Source organism: Odontesthes bonariensis, chromosome 8 (genome assembly GCF_027942865.1).
Source record: "Odontesthes bonariensis isolate fOdoBon6 chromosome 8, fOdoBon6.hap1, whole genome shotgun sequence".
NCBI lineage: Eukaryota > Metazoa > Chordata > Actinopteri > Atheriniformes > Atherinopsidae > Odontesthes > Odontesthes bonariensis.
Genome location: NC_134513.1, coordinates 23,647,203 through 23,660,751, shown reverse-complemented (window position 1 = coordinate 23,660,751; position 13,549 = coordinate 23,647,203). Strand labels below are relative to the sequence as shown.

The following is a 13,549-nucleotide window of genomic DNA, read 5'->3' as shown; positions in this document are numbered from 1 at the left end:
GAGATTTTTCCTCCGCTGGATTTGTGATCCAAGAGCGCAGAACGCAGCTCAAACCTGGGACTGTGGACGATATATTGTTCCTGCACAGTAACCTGAGATAGATGGCCTTTCCTCTTGTACAAAATTTCATGTTATCAGTTAATCGCTTGGCACTTACTTCCTATAGAAGCCTCTTTGGCGCCACGTTGTTGTTGTTGTTGTTGTTGTTTTTTCAGAGGCGCATTTAAAAATAAAGTGCTCTATGGGAATACGTTCGATTTGTGTGATTTTTCACGGGCACGGGTGGGTAACGGGTAGAATGTTAACGGGTCCGGGCGGGTACGGATTTAACTTTGAAAAAAACACGGATTTGCGGGTGGGTGGGTGCTGTACTCTGTGGATATGGGTGGGTGCGGGTCTCAAAAAACGGACCCGTGCAGGACTCTGAGCTGTATAGAATGTTTGTGTGACTTAAATAGGTAACAGAGAAAACACTGAGAGCACTTATTCTCGCACAAATTTGCTCATAGGGCAACTCAAAATCAGGCCGGTTGGCTCAGCTGGTCAGAGCGTGGTGCTAATAACGCCAAGGTCATGGGTTCAATCCCCATACTGGCCACGAACATCAGCAACAACAGCACATGTGTAGGCGCCCTTCCATAACACATAACTTTTAAAGATATATCAATATATTTGATGCTGCTTGTCCTGGAACGGATCACAGGGGAAGCGGTGTGAGCAGACATCCCTAGCCCCGCTTCTCACAGGACATAATCTACACCTCTTCTCGGGTGGACACACAGAAATACCAATGCAAGACCAGCATGGTTTATTTCTTGTGAGTCCTGGACCTTCCCTCAGGCCTCCTCACCGTGCAACTGATCCAAAATATCTCCCCTAGGGGGAATCTACATAATATTCTGACCAGATGCCCATACCGCCTGATCTGGCTTCATTCAAAGAAGAGTGGCAGAGACTGTATTCTCAGCGTATTCCAGATGACTACGCCTATCACCCTGATCCAAGAGGGTGAGCCTAATCACAGAGTGGAAGATGATTTCAGCCCTTATGCATTCGCAATCTCATTCATTTAGTCACCACTCATAAGGAGTTACCAGAGGTGAGCGTTGGAAGGAAGATCGACTGGTAGAACGAGCTCCTCCAGTCGTGGTCAAAATGGTCTGATCCCTAAACTCTTCCACTTGAGGCAGCAACTGGTTCCAAGCAAGAAGAGGGCCCTCAACCCTTTTCCAACTGAGGATCAGAGCCTCAGACTTGGAGGCACAATTTTATTCCTGGCTGTTTCACACTTGGCAGCAGACCACCCCTGTACCGGCCAGATGACTCATGTGAGACCATGTGGCCTAACGGACAAGGCGTCTGACTTCGGATCAGAAGATTGAGGGTTCGAGTCCCTTCGTGGTTGTCTTGTTTAGTTGTATGCTGTCATATATGTACAGAAATCAAGAGCACTGTACTGAGTACTAACCAAATAAACACATGGTGAAAGCTGGTAAGTACTTTGCTAGTTGTACTCCGTGTCAGAAATCCTCTGAATGGGATGCCATTAAAGTCGGAGGATTTTACCAGTCTGTTACTGGTAAAAAAATCCAAAGTTAAGCTGATGTTACGCACTGATCTTGGCTTCCCCATACTGCCTACACTCAAGCTATACAAAAAGATGAGAGACAAGAATGAGTAAGTTCTATCACGTCGAGTCATTGTAGCATATAACAAATGATAAAATAATTGCTTTGAAAGCAATTTTTTGAAGAACTAAAAGTCTTTCAACTCACCTGCTGACAACATCCAAATCCGCAATACCAAAGGCAAGCTGTATAGAATGTTTGTGTGACTTAAATAGGTAACAGAGAAAACACTGAGGGCACTTATTCTCGCAAAAATTTGCTCATAGGGCAACTCAAAATCAGGCCGGTTAGCTCAGCTGGTCAGAGCGTGGTGCTAATAAGGCCAAGGTCATGGGTTCAATCCCCATACTGGCCACGAATATCAGCAACAACAGCACATGTGTAGGCGCCCTTCCATTACCCATGACTTTTAAAGATATATAAATATATTTGATGCTGCTTGTCCTGGAACAGATCACAATGGAAGCAATTTGAGCAGACATCCCTTGCCCCGCTTCTCACAGGACATAATCTACACCTCTTCTCGGGTGGACACACAGAAATACCAATGCAAGACCAGCATGGTTTATTTCTTGTGAGTCCTGGACCTTCCCTCAGGCCTCCTCACCGTGCAACTGATCCAAAATATCTCCCCTGGGGGGAATCTACATGATATTCTGACCAGATGCCCATACCGCCTGATCTGGCTTCATTCAAAGAACAGCGGCAGAGACTGTATTCTCAGCGTATTCCAGATGACTACGCCTATCACCCTGATCCAAGAGGGTGAGCCTAATCACCACAGAGTGGAAGATGATTTCAGCCCTTATGCATTCGCAACTCAAAATCAGGCTGGTTAGCTTGGCTGGTCAGAGCGTGGTGCTAATAACGCCAAGATCATGGGTTCTATCCCCATACTGGCCACGAACATCAGCAAAAACAGCACCTTCCATAACACATGTCTTTTAAAGATATATCAATATATTTGATGCTGCTTGTCCTGGAACGGATCACAGGGGAAGCAATGTGAGCAGTTGGTAGAGCGGAGGACTGTAGGTGCCCAACAACAGTTATCCTGAGGTCCCTGGTTCAATTCCGTCTCGAAGGATGTGCCAAGCTTTTGTATACAGAGGCTCTTTTGGCCAACTCCGTCAATCCTTTCAAAGCTTTTGGAATATGCTGTTTTACGAAAGACTGTACCACTCTCTATCGAACTTGCTAAGGGCTAGTGGCGCAATGGATAACGCGTCTGACTACGGATCAGAAGATTCTAGGTTCAACTCCTGGCTAGCTAGGCATGCTGGTTCTAGTCTCTCACTTCTCCCACTGCTTTAGAACAGGATCGCTTTAAACCTTCTACTCCCTGGGTATCCCAGCTCACTTACGCCCCAAAGATACCTCACAGTGTGTCGTCTTGCAACACATGTGGCTGACCCCACACCGTAAGGAAAGCTCGTCTTCCTCTTTATCTCTGCTGTCAATGATTTTGCTCCAAACACAAAAAAAAAACCATGCCTGCCAGCCACATGTCGCAGAGCTACATATGCTATCCTTGGGATACGAAGGTGTTTCGGATCACATCAAAGCCACACACGACAAAAACCCACAACCGGCCGTGATCGTATAGTGGTTAGTACTCTGCGTTGTGGTCGCAGCAACCCCGGTTCGAATCCGGGTCACGGCAACCCCCCGACCTAATTTGTTTGCATCGCTGAAAAAAGATCCCACTTTCAACTTAGATTTCTTAAACTTGTAAAAAAATTATTTTGTCTACAGGCCTCTGTCCCGTATCAAAGGTCTGAAAGAATCAAACAGCACAAATGCAGAAGGTCTGCCCATTTAAAGAGCATAAAAGGGGTCAAAGTATCAAACAGGCCCCAATGAGAAATAGTGCCTTTTTAATGAGTCGCCAAGGCCGCATATGTTCTGTGTTTTTTAGCTCTTCTAAAGGGAGGGTTTTCACACACCGCCACACCCAAAGTATAAACATCCTAACAACAGAAGATGAAAATCGTGCGCCAAAAGAATGGATGGATAGACCTGACAAAAAAGAACCAAACAAAAAGGCTGGACTTTTGCGCTGGACAATGTGAGGGTATATTGAGGATCAACATCTGTGTTGGACGATGTGGAGACTTTCCCAGATAGATGCCAGATATGTTTTTGTAAGGACTAAATGCATGATAGAAACTGAGGCTGATTTGATCTGAAACGCATCTGAAACTGATGGTTTGTCATCACTTTTTGTGTTTATTTAACTGATAAACAGGCCCAAGCCCCTGGCTCCCTTCCATAACTCATTTGGTACAGCAGAGAACTGCAGGTGTCCCATGATACGCATCTTAAGCCTGGTTACATGCATTCATACAGGATTAATGAAAAGGATGTTGGCTTTGCTCCCTTCGATAGCTCAGTTGGTAGAGCGGAGGACTGTAGGTGCCCAACAACAGTTATCCTTAGGTCGCTGGTTCAATTCCGGCTCGAAGGATGTGCCAAGCTTTTGTATACAGAGGCTCTTTTGGCCAACTCCGTCAATCCTTTCAAAGCTTTTGGAATATGCTGTTTTATGAAAGACTGTTCCACTCTCTATCGAACTCGCTAAGGGCTAGTGGCGCAATGGATAAGGCGTCTGACTACGGATCAGAAGATTCTAGGTTCAACTCCTGGCTAGCTCGACACGCTGGTTTTAGTCTCTCACTTCTCCCACTGCTTTAGAACAGGATCGCTTTAAACCTTCTACTCCCTGGGTATCCCAGCTCACTTACGCCCCAAAGATACCTCACAGTGTGTCGTCTTGCAACACATGTGGCTGACCCCACACCGTAAGGAAAGCTCGTCTTCCTCTTTATCTCTGCTGTCAATGATTTTGCTCCAAACACAAAAAAAAAAACATGCCTGCCAGCCACATGCCGCAGAGCTACATATGCTATCCTTGGGATACGAAAGTGTTTCGGATCACATCAAAGCCACACACGACAAAAACCCACAACCGGCCGTGATCGTATAGTGGTTAGTACTCTGCGTTGTGGTCGCAGCAACCCCGGTTCGAATCCGGGTCACGGCAACCCCCCGACCTAATTTGATTGCATCGCTGAAAAAAGATCCCACTTTCAACTTACATTTCTTAAACTTGTAAAAAAATAATTTTGTCTACAGGCCTCTGTCCCGTATCAAAGGTCTGAAAGAATCAAACAGCACAAATGCAGAAGGTCTGCTCATTTAAAGAGCATAAAAGGGGTCAAAGTATCAAACAGGCCCCAATGAGAAATAGTGCCTTTTTAATGAGTCGCCAAGAACGCATATGTTCTGTGTTTTTTAGCTCTTCTAAAGGGAGGGTTTTCACACACCGCCACACCCAAAGTATAAACATCCTAACAACAGAAGATGAAAATCGTGTGCCAAATGAATGGGTGGATAGACCTGACAAAAAAAGAACCAAAACAAAAAGGCTGGACTTTTGCGCTGGACAATGTGAGGGTATATTGAGGATCAACATCTGTGTTGGACGATGTGGAGACTTTCCCAGATAGATGCCAGATATGTTTTTGTAAGGACTAAATGCATGATAGAAACTGAGGCTGATTTGATCTGAAACGCATCTGAAACTGATGGTTTCTCATCACTTTTTGTGTTTATTTAACTGATAAACAGGCCCAAGCGCCTGGCTCCCTTCCATAACTCATTTGGTACAGCAGAGAACTGCAGGTGTCCCATGATACGCATCTTAAGCCTGGTTACATGCATTCATACAGGATTCATGAAAAGGATGTTGGCTTTGATCCCTTCGATAGATCAGTTGGTAGAGCGGAGGACTGTAGGTACCTAACAACAGATATCCTGAGGTCCCTGGTTCAATTCCGGCTCGAAGGATGTGCAAAGCTTTAGTATACAGAGGCTCTTTTGGCCAACTCCGTCAATCCTTTCAAAGCTTTTGGAATATGCTGTTTTACGAAAGACTGTTCCACTCTCTATCGAACTTGCTAAGGCCTAGTGGCGCAATGGATAAGGCGTCTGACTACGGATCAGAAGATTCTAGGTTCAACTCCTGGCTAGCTTGGCACGCTGGTTTTAGTCTCTCACTTCTCCCACTGCTTTAGAACAGGATCGCTTTAAACCTTCTACTCCCTGGGTAACCTTTGTAAACTCACACAAATTTACAAGAAAGGGAAATAATGGTATTGCTGATAGATCCACAGGTTGTGAGAACTGAATCTCAGAAACATTTTTTGATATGTGGCACTCGTGTTTCCCTGTTCCAACAGATATCCTTTGAATGGTGTTACACCCCCCCCCCTTTCTGTCTTCTCAAACCCCAGCTGGTGGAGGCGGATGGCCACCCTTCCTGAGTCTGGTTCTGCCAGAGGTTTCTTCCTGTTAAAAGGGAGTCGTTTCTCTCCACAGTCGCCTCAGGCACCTTCAGGACGGTAGATTGGACCGAAAACAAAGTTTCAGTGCAATCTGTTGGTTTCCTTAGCTAGGAAATGATTTTTGAATTGGCTCTATATGAACGAATTGGATTATTTTATGAATAATTATGATTACAATTAATTGAATTCTAATTGGCTTGAATTGGACTTTATTATCTAAGTGCCTTGAGATGACATTTGTTGTATTTGGAGCTATATAAATAAAAATTAATTGAATTGAATTCCGGGTTATTGTAATTTTGATTTTTTTGTGGTAAAGTGGGTGTTACTGACGTCATCGTCGTGCTACTGCCACAGACAGCCCACAGACCTGCTGCCTATTTATTCATTCGGCTAAAATTCAAAACTAGTAACCCGGATTTTTTTAAGTAAGCGACGCACCTCCACGTTACCAGTGCTAGTGTAGAGTAATTAATAAATTATAAACAGCAAAGTTTGTGCCTGTATAAACTTGTCCATAGGAAACCGTTTCATGGCTGAATATCTCAAGAGAGCAGCCAGACGCCTCGCGAATATCTTCGGAACAGCTCCAAATGACCAACAACAAGCAGGGGTGAGTAGATCATCATGTTATAATGTGAAATCAAGGGCCCAATGTCAAAAAACCGGTCTTATCCTTTAAAGAGCTCGTACTCCACTTTATTTAACAAACATTTTCAAACATGTCTCCAGGTTCAACATCACTTGTTCTACTGCCTTATTCATGTAGTTGACCTTCTATTTATGCTTGGTAGGTCCACCTAGTGGTCATATTTGGAATGGCTATTTAATGCATACTGCATATCAACACATCCCCCCTTCTGTAGATCCAAACATTAACACACTGATACTTAACTTACTTACTTAATAGATCTAACACACTGATACTTACTTTAAACATTCATCAACACATCACCAGTTTTTTTTTTTTTTTTTTTTTTTTTTTTTACAGTGAACCAATATCCAGTACATTCTTCTTACAAGTTCAGTCTATCAGGTCTTTTTGTCTGGCGCCCAGATCTTCTCAGGACAGGTAATTCCGACTGAACATTGCTTGTGTCCTCCTGCAAATGTCCATCGTCTGCACTTGATGCTGCGTCTGCACTGAAATCATCAGAATCATTTTCAGCCTCTGTGAAAGTCTCTTTTGTTTTCAGAAGGCTGCGGCGGTTCCTTCTGAGCACATGTCCTTCTTCAGTCTTCACTTCATAGGATCTAGGTCCGACCTCCTGGAGAACAGTTGCTTTTCTGTTCCATGCTTCTTGATCCTGGATTCGCACCACGTCATCCTTGGCGAGTGGACTGAGAGGCTTAGATGACTTGTCAAAACGTTGTTTCTGTTTCCACTTCATGTTCTCCAATTTTGTCTGTATCCCTGTGTTGTGCTTGATGTCTGTGTAACAGGGAAGGGTTGTGCGTACTTTGCGATTCATTAACAGTTCTGCGGGGCAGCTCTGTAGCCTAGAAGAGCTAAGTAAGGATCTGACTTGCTGTCTGTGGTCTTTTTCAGAATCTGTTTAATGATGTGCACCCCCTTTTCAGCTTTGCCATTTGCCTGTGCATGCTGAGGACTGGACGTGATTGAAAGCATAGTGGCTTGCCCACGTGGGTTCAAACCCCACTCCTGGTACCATGTGTTGTTTACGAACTCAGTCGATAAACTTTGTAGCTTCCTTAAAGAGCTCGTACTCCACTTTATTTAACAAACATTTTCAAACATGTCTCCAGGTTCAACATCACTTGTTCTACTGCCTTATTCATGTAGTTGACCTTCTATTTATGCTTGGTAGGTCCACCTAGTGGTCATATTTGGAATGGCTATTTAATGCATACTGCATATCAACACATTTATAATTTGACCTCATTTGCCTTCCACATTTGGGTATATACTGAAGTGATTGTAATAACCCCAGCCCTAAATTTGACTTGTCCTAAGTGTAATTGCTTTTGTTTCGCCTAATTTTAAATCAAACAACCTCAAACATCCCTACATGAAACCACATTTAGATAATAATGATTCTATTTTTGTGAAAGGGGGATGAATTCATACCCTCTGTACACATAGCCTAGCTTTACATTAACCTGTTTTATTAATGTTTGCAGATGACTAAGACAGGGAAACCTGATGCTTACTGGAGGGACATCTGTGTAAAATATGCCCAGGGCCAATACCACTTCTCTACTGGCAAACTTCCAGGGGCCAAGAAGTGGAAAAGGGCCCTGGAGAAAATTGATGCTTGTCCCCTGCAGAACCACACAAAGGATCTGTTCGGGGGAATTAGCCTTCTGTGCTCCTGTGGGTTCCACAAGGTAGGTGAAATGATTTACTAAGTCCTGATAAGCCACTGCAGCATGTGGATTTATTTATAGAACAATATATACCTGCACAATTCTGGAGAAAACTGTGAGTGTAGGATTCTGAGTTGCATGTAGCATGGCCCTCTTTTTGTAACAGAGACAGAGAGAGGAGACACAGAGACAGGGAGAGGGGACAGGGAGAGGAGACACAGAGACAGGGAGAGGAGACACAGAGACAGGGAGAGGAGACACAGAGGCAGGGAGAGGAGACACAGAGGCAGGGAGAGGAGACACAGAGACAGGGAGAGGAGACATGGTGACACGACAAACTAAGCAACACTGATTGACCAGAGTATTACGTCCCCTCCTCCTCTCTTCCTTAGGCTACCTGCTACTCAGAGGACATGCATTTCTGTTGTGGGATGATTGTGCTACTCATGGAGGAGATGGATGTGTATGCATGTCCTTTCTTCATCTTTGTGTTTATACTGGTTACAGGCGAGCGCATAGGAGTGGAATATTTATTGGCCCAGACCAACAGAGGTGACCTCCTGGCTCCATCGCAGGTCCCTGAAGTCCCCTCGCAGGTGCTGGAGGAGGAGGAGGAGCCAGATGACACCATCAGCACGCCTGACATTGTCGGCCAGTCAGCTGCGATAGGGGCTGGTGATCCTCTGAGTGCTGTGATGGGTGACGCTAAACCCGGACCCCTCGTCACAGAACTCAATAACACTTTCTGTAACACCTTACTCTAAAACATAATATTTAACTGAAGTAAATGTGGTTACATTTTAAAAAGATAAATGAATGTAAAATCAGCATGGCTCACACTCACATATTAGAAACAAGAGTGTACATTTATTTGCTTGGTTATTCTTTTTCTCACTTTTCAGACCAGTCAATGTGACTGGAGAGGTGTTGCAGGATGGGAGGCAGTTGATGCCCTAGCATCCTACCTACTAGACTTGAATCGCACCATCACAGCCTTGTCAGCCAAGGAGGAGGAGGAAATAGTCCACCTCTACACAGCTCTCCATAACATGGACAAGAAGCCTTCAAGGTACAAAATAGTAATTATTTTGTGCACCAGAATTAAACATACACTCCATGGGCTGAATGAAGAATATGGATGTCTCTTTCACCATTTAGCTATACCCAGAAGGCTAGGAAGAAAGCGAGGGCATCAGCAGGACCGTGGAGAGCACCGAGGAAGCCGAGTGGCTCTGCTCCTGGACAGCAGGCAGCAGAGAGGTGCTTTCTGTCATTTTGGTTCAATGCAAATCATTGACTAAGAGACAGCACATGTTATTAAGTGTAAATTACTTTATTGCAATCCCTACTGACATTGTCACTTGGTTCTTTGTGGCTTTACAACCTTGTTCACGGTCCAGATCATATCACACTTCTCTCCCACAGACTGTACATGACTCACGGCCAAGCAGCCCGGGACCCCGAAGTCCACAGGGTCAGTGAGTGTGTCTGCCTCAGACTGGCCAAGGAGTTCCAGCAGTCACGCAACAGGCCCAAGGACATGAAGGGGAAAACCCTGCCCATCCCTCAGTCCACTGTGAGTGTGTACAGCCACATTAGACAGCTGCTGGAGGACAGCAGGGTTGTCCTGGTCCAGACGACGCTGGCTCTGGTGCCGGTGAACAACACCACGGTCTCTGCATGGTATGTGTTATTTCATTTACCTTCCCCATACAGTTAAGACAGTATCTGTATATACATGTATATGAATATTTAACCTCATGCTTGTTAGAAAATATGTAATACACTGTATGTAATAACCTTAGGGGGGGAGGATAGGCTTACACATATAAAATAATGAATGTTTGTCTTGTAAGCTGCTTAGGAGGGACAAGAGGAAGGACGGTAACATGCTGCTGAAAGGTACAGTTCTCCCTCAACAGCTGCACCTGGCCATGGAGCCTCTCCCTCCAATCAGCACTCTCCCGGCTGCCCCTGTGCAACATGCACACGAACAGATGACCTTTGACCTCCTCAGTTCCCTCCACAATTTGGGCCAGCTCCGTTCCAGCAAGCTCCCTTTTCATATGCTCCCCCATTTCCCCACTTTCCATCTACACATGCTCCTCCTTTTTCTCAGGCTCCTCAACCACAAGCTCCTCCAGAGGGCCTTCCAGGTGCCCAGCCAAGGCAACCTGCCTGGAGGCTGAACAAAGCTGCCCAGGAGGATGAGGAGCGAATGGCAAGGGGGGAACAGCCACGGAAGAGGCTGAAAAAGGAGAAATACCACTCCACCTGCAAAGTGTGTGGCCAGGACAAAAACAAACAGACTGGACACACCCAGCTAAAGGGGCGGTGCTACTGTCCAGAGTCAGGACAGACCCTGGATGACCGGAGGAAGAGTGGAGGCCTATAGTCACCATTACTTCGCTCTCTCTGTTGTTTGTCTGTGTGTCTGTTGGCGTGGATATATGACAGGGCCAGAGCTGAGGTGTGTAGCAGAGTGGCGCAGCGGAAGCGTGCTGGGCCCAGAACCCAGAGGTCGATAGACCGAGAACATCCTCTGCCATGTATAAATTTTCAAATAAAACTCAACATCTCTCATTAAAAAAACCTGGAAAAGATGATGAAACATTCATAGCATCACAATTGACACTTGACCAACTCTGAAACCCTTTCTACACACTCTTAATTCAAACTCGTTTGGTGTGCTCACGGGTGTTCTCCAAAGTCAACTTTTTTGATATAAGTAAGAAAAAATAATTATTGTGTCAAAAGACTGAAATCTTTCACTTTTGTTAAATGGATTAGAGGACCGTTTACCTGATTTATTTAAGTTGTGTTTTTTATTTTGAATAGTCACGTGGATAAGGCACTGGCCTCCTAAGCCAGGGATTGTGGGTTCGAGTCCCCTCAGAGGTGTGTAGCAGAGTGGCGCAGCGGAAGCGTGCTGGGCCCATAACCCAGAGGTTGATGGACCGAAACCATCCTCTACTATGTACACATTTTCAAATCAAACTCAACATCTCTCATTAAAAAAAACTGGAAAAGATGATGGAACACTCAGCATCACAATTGACACTTGACCAACTCTGAAACCCTTTCTAAATCTCTTAATTGAAACTAGTTTGGTGTGCTCACGAGTGTCCTCCAAAGTCCACTTTTCTGATATAGGATCGTTTACCCAATTTCTTTAAGTTGTGTTTTTTATTTTGAATAGTCACGTGGATAAGGCACTGGCCTCCTAAAGCTGGGCATTCACTATGCGATTTTTGGCCCGATGTCGACAAGATTTTCACTCGTGCGACTATTTTGGAGATCGGACCGAGTTTTGGCTCAATCGTGCGAGACGCACGATTGAGCCCTCCCGACCACCTCCCGATCGTTCGGATGAAAATCAAACTTGTTTGAAATCCTGGTCGCCGCTCCTGAGGCTCTCGCACAGTTGAAGCAGTTGCACGCGGCGATTGACCTCATCCTGTCACACTACGCATGTGCGAACATAGATACGGAAGAGAAAATTGTCAACAGAAGGAGAAGAAGACAACAGTCCTACCATGACCGCAACAACAGGGATTGGACGGCAATTGCAGCTGCCTGGTAAGTTTTTTTCCGGACTAGCTATTTAACAATGTGGATAACAACTGTTATCAACAGCTGTTGTTGTTGTTGTTGGTGTGTGTGTGTGTGTGTGTGTGTGTGTGTGTGTTGAATTCAAGATATAGTTTGACGGTTGGAGTGGAGGAATGTTAACATGTCAACATGATCCGGCGTCAGACTTGCCCTTTTTTTGGTTACAATATGTCCAGCATCTGAAAAGAGACGTTCTGATGGAGTGGAGGTTGCAGGCACAGACAAGTAGGATTTGGCTAGAACTGCCAGGTTGGGGAACCTTCCTGCATTTTCCTTCCACTATTGAAGTGGGCTAGTATCCCTTGGAATGCAATTCTCCCCAAAATACAAAAGAACCTCATTTCTCACAGATGCACCCTCACCACTGTCCTCCTGGCCAATATCCTCAGTGCTGCCCTCCCCCTCAGAGTCCGAGCCAAGCAGAATGTCCAGCAAAGAGGTGTTCTTTTGCTGGGGACTGGCCGAGTGCTCCTGCTCAATCGTTTCCAGTTGTTGCTTGGCTCTTTTGATATAAATTATCAGAGCCTGAATTTGTACTTGTACCTTCAAAGCATCCTCGGGTGACAGGAACTTCATCCTACGAAAGCGGGGCTCAAGGGCAGCAGCAATGATGGCCACATTTTGTCCATTCTAGTTGAAAGCAGACTCAGACTCCCACCTTGCCTTCATCTCTTGGTCTGCAGCAATCTGAAAAGAGTTCACAGAAGCAGACCCGTATGTGGTTTTCTTTGTAGACTTATGGAGACCCTTCAGCAGTGGAGGTAAAACAGATATTGTGACATAGGACTCTCCATTGAGAAAAACAGTGGCCTGTTCGAAAGGCTTGAGGACCTGCTCCAGTTCCTCTAGTAAGATCCACTGATCATTCCTCAAATCCATGTATTGCTTCCCACGCTGTGTAACGTCTGGGTCAGAAAGTGTTGGGACCACCGGCCACCGTTGTTCCAAAAGGCGACTCACCATGTAGTATGAGCTGTTCCATCTGACAGACACATCCTGGAGCAGGGTATGCTCAGCTGTACCCCACTGTTTTTGTTTCTGTTTCAGCTTGCTGCTAGCCGGCTCACTTTTCTTGAAATGCTTCACAAGAGACCGTGCAGCCCCGAGTGTCCTGTCGATCATGGGGTTGTTCTTCAAGGCATGATTTACCACCAACTGAAGCGTATGGCAACAATGTGATGCTACCCCATGTTTCTCCTCTAGGATGCGAAGAGCTGCAACAACATTTGCTGCGTTATCATGTACAATCGCCAGTACATCATCTCAAAGGGAGAAATCAAATTTACCTGCCACCATCTCAACCCAAGAGGCAATATTTTCAGCAGTGTGGCGCTCCTCAAGCGGCATTGTAGTTAAGCTAAACGAGGTCAGCTCCCAATTTTCATTAATGAAATGACAGGTGACACCTAAATATGCCTCAGTGGCCAGACTGGTCCAAGCATCAGTTGTTAGGGATAGTTTGGAAATGCTTTTTTTCTAGTTCACTTTTCACTTTGTCCATGGTAACCATATACTTCTTCTCCATTAAGTCAGTGAAGTGGCGCCTGGATGGAAGGGTGTATCCTGAGTGGAAAGTGTTTATCATTTCACGGAAGCCTTCCCCTTCAACAATCGCAAGGGGCCTCATGTCCTTCA

The 13,549-nt window shown here is 45.2% G+C and overlaps 7 non-coding genes across 7 annotated transcripts; all 7 read left to right on the top strand.

Annotated features, from left to right (window-relative positions):
• Positions 1-524: 524 nt before the first annotated feature.
• trnai-aau (transfer RNA isoleucine (anticodon AAU)) lies at positions 525-598 on the top strand. Its single transcript has one exon. It is a non-coding gene; the product is annotated as a tRNA-Ile (tRNA).
• A 734-nt stretch (positions 599-1,332) lies between these two features.
• Positions 1,333-1,405, top strand: trnar-ucg (transfer RNA arginine (anticodon UCG)). The gene has a single exon. It is a non-coding gene; the product is annotated as a tRNA-Arg (tRNA).
• Positions 1,406-1,909: 504 nt separating this feature from the next.
• Positions 1,910-1,983, top strand: trnai-aau (transfer RNA isoleucine (anticodon AAU)). Its single transcript has one exon. It is a non-coding gene; the product is annotated as a tRNA-Ile (tRNA).
• A 474-nt stretch (positions 1,984-2,457) lies between these two features.
• trnai-aau (transfer RNA isoleucine (anticodon AAU)) lies at positions 2,458-2,531 on the top strand. Its single transcript has one exon. It is a non-coding gene; the product is annotated as a tRNA-Ile (tRNA).
• A 688-nt stretch (positions 2,532-3,219) lies between these two features.
• On the top strand, positions 3,220-3,291 carry trnah-gug (transfer RNA histidin (anticodon GUG)). Its single transcript has one exon. It is a non-coding gene; the product is annotated as a tRNA-His (tRNA).
• A 715-nt stretch (positions 3,292-4,006) lies between these two features.
• trnay-gua (transfer RNA tyrosine (anticodon GUA)) lies at positions 4,007-4,095 on the top strand. Its single transcript is given in 2 exon segments — positions 4,007-4,043; positions 4,060-4,095. It is a non-coding gene; the product is annotated as a tRNA-Tyr (tRNA).
• A 504-nt stretch (positions 4,096-4,599) lies between these two features.
• trnah-gug (transfer RNA histidin (anticodon GUG)) lies at positions 4,600-4,671 on the top strand. Its single transcript has one exon. It is a non-coding gene; the product is annotated as a tRNA-His (tRNA).
• The last annotated feature ends 8,878 nt before the right edge of the window (positions 4,672-13,549 follow it).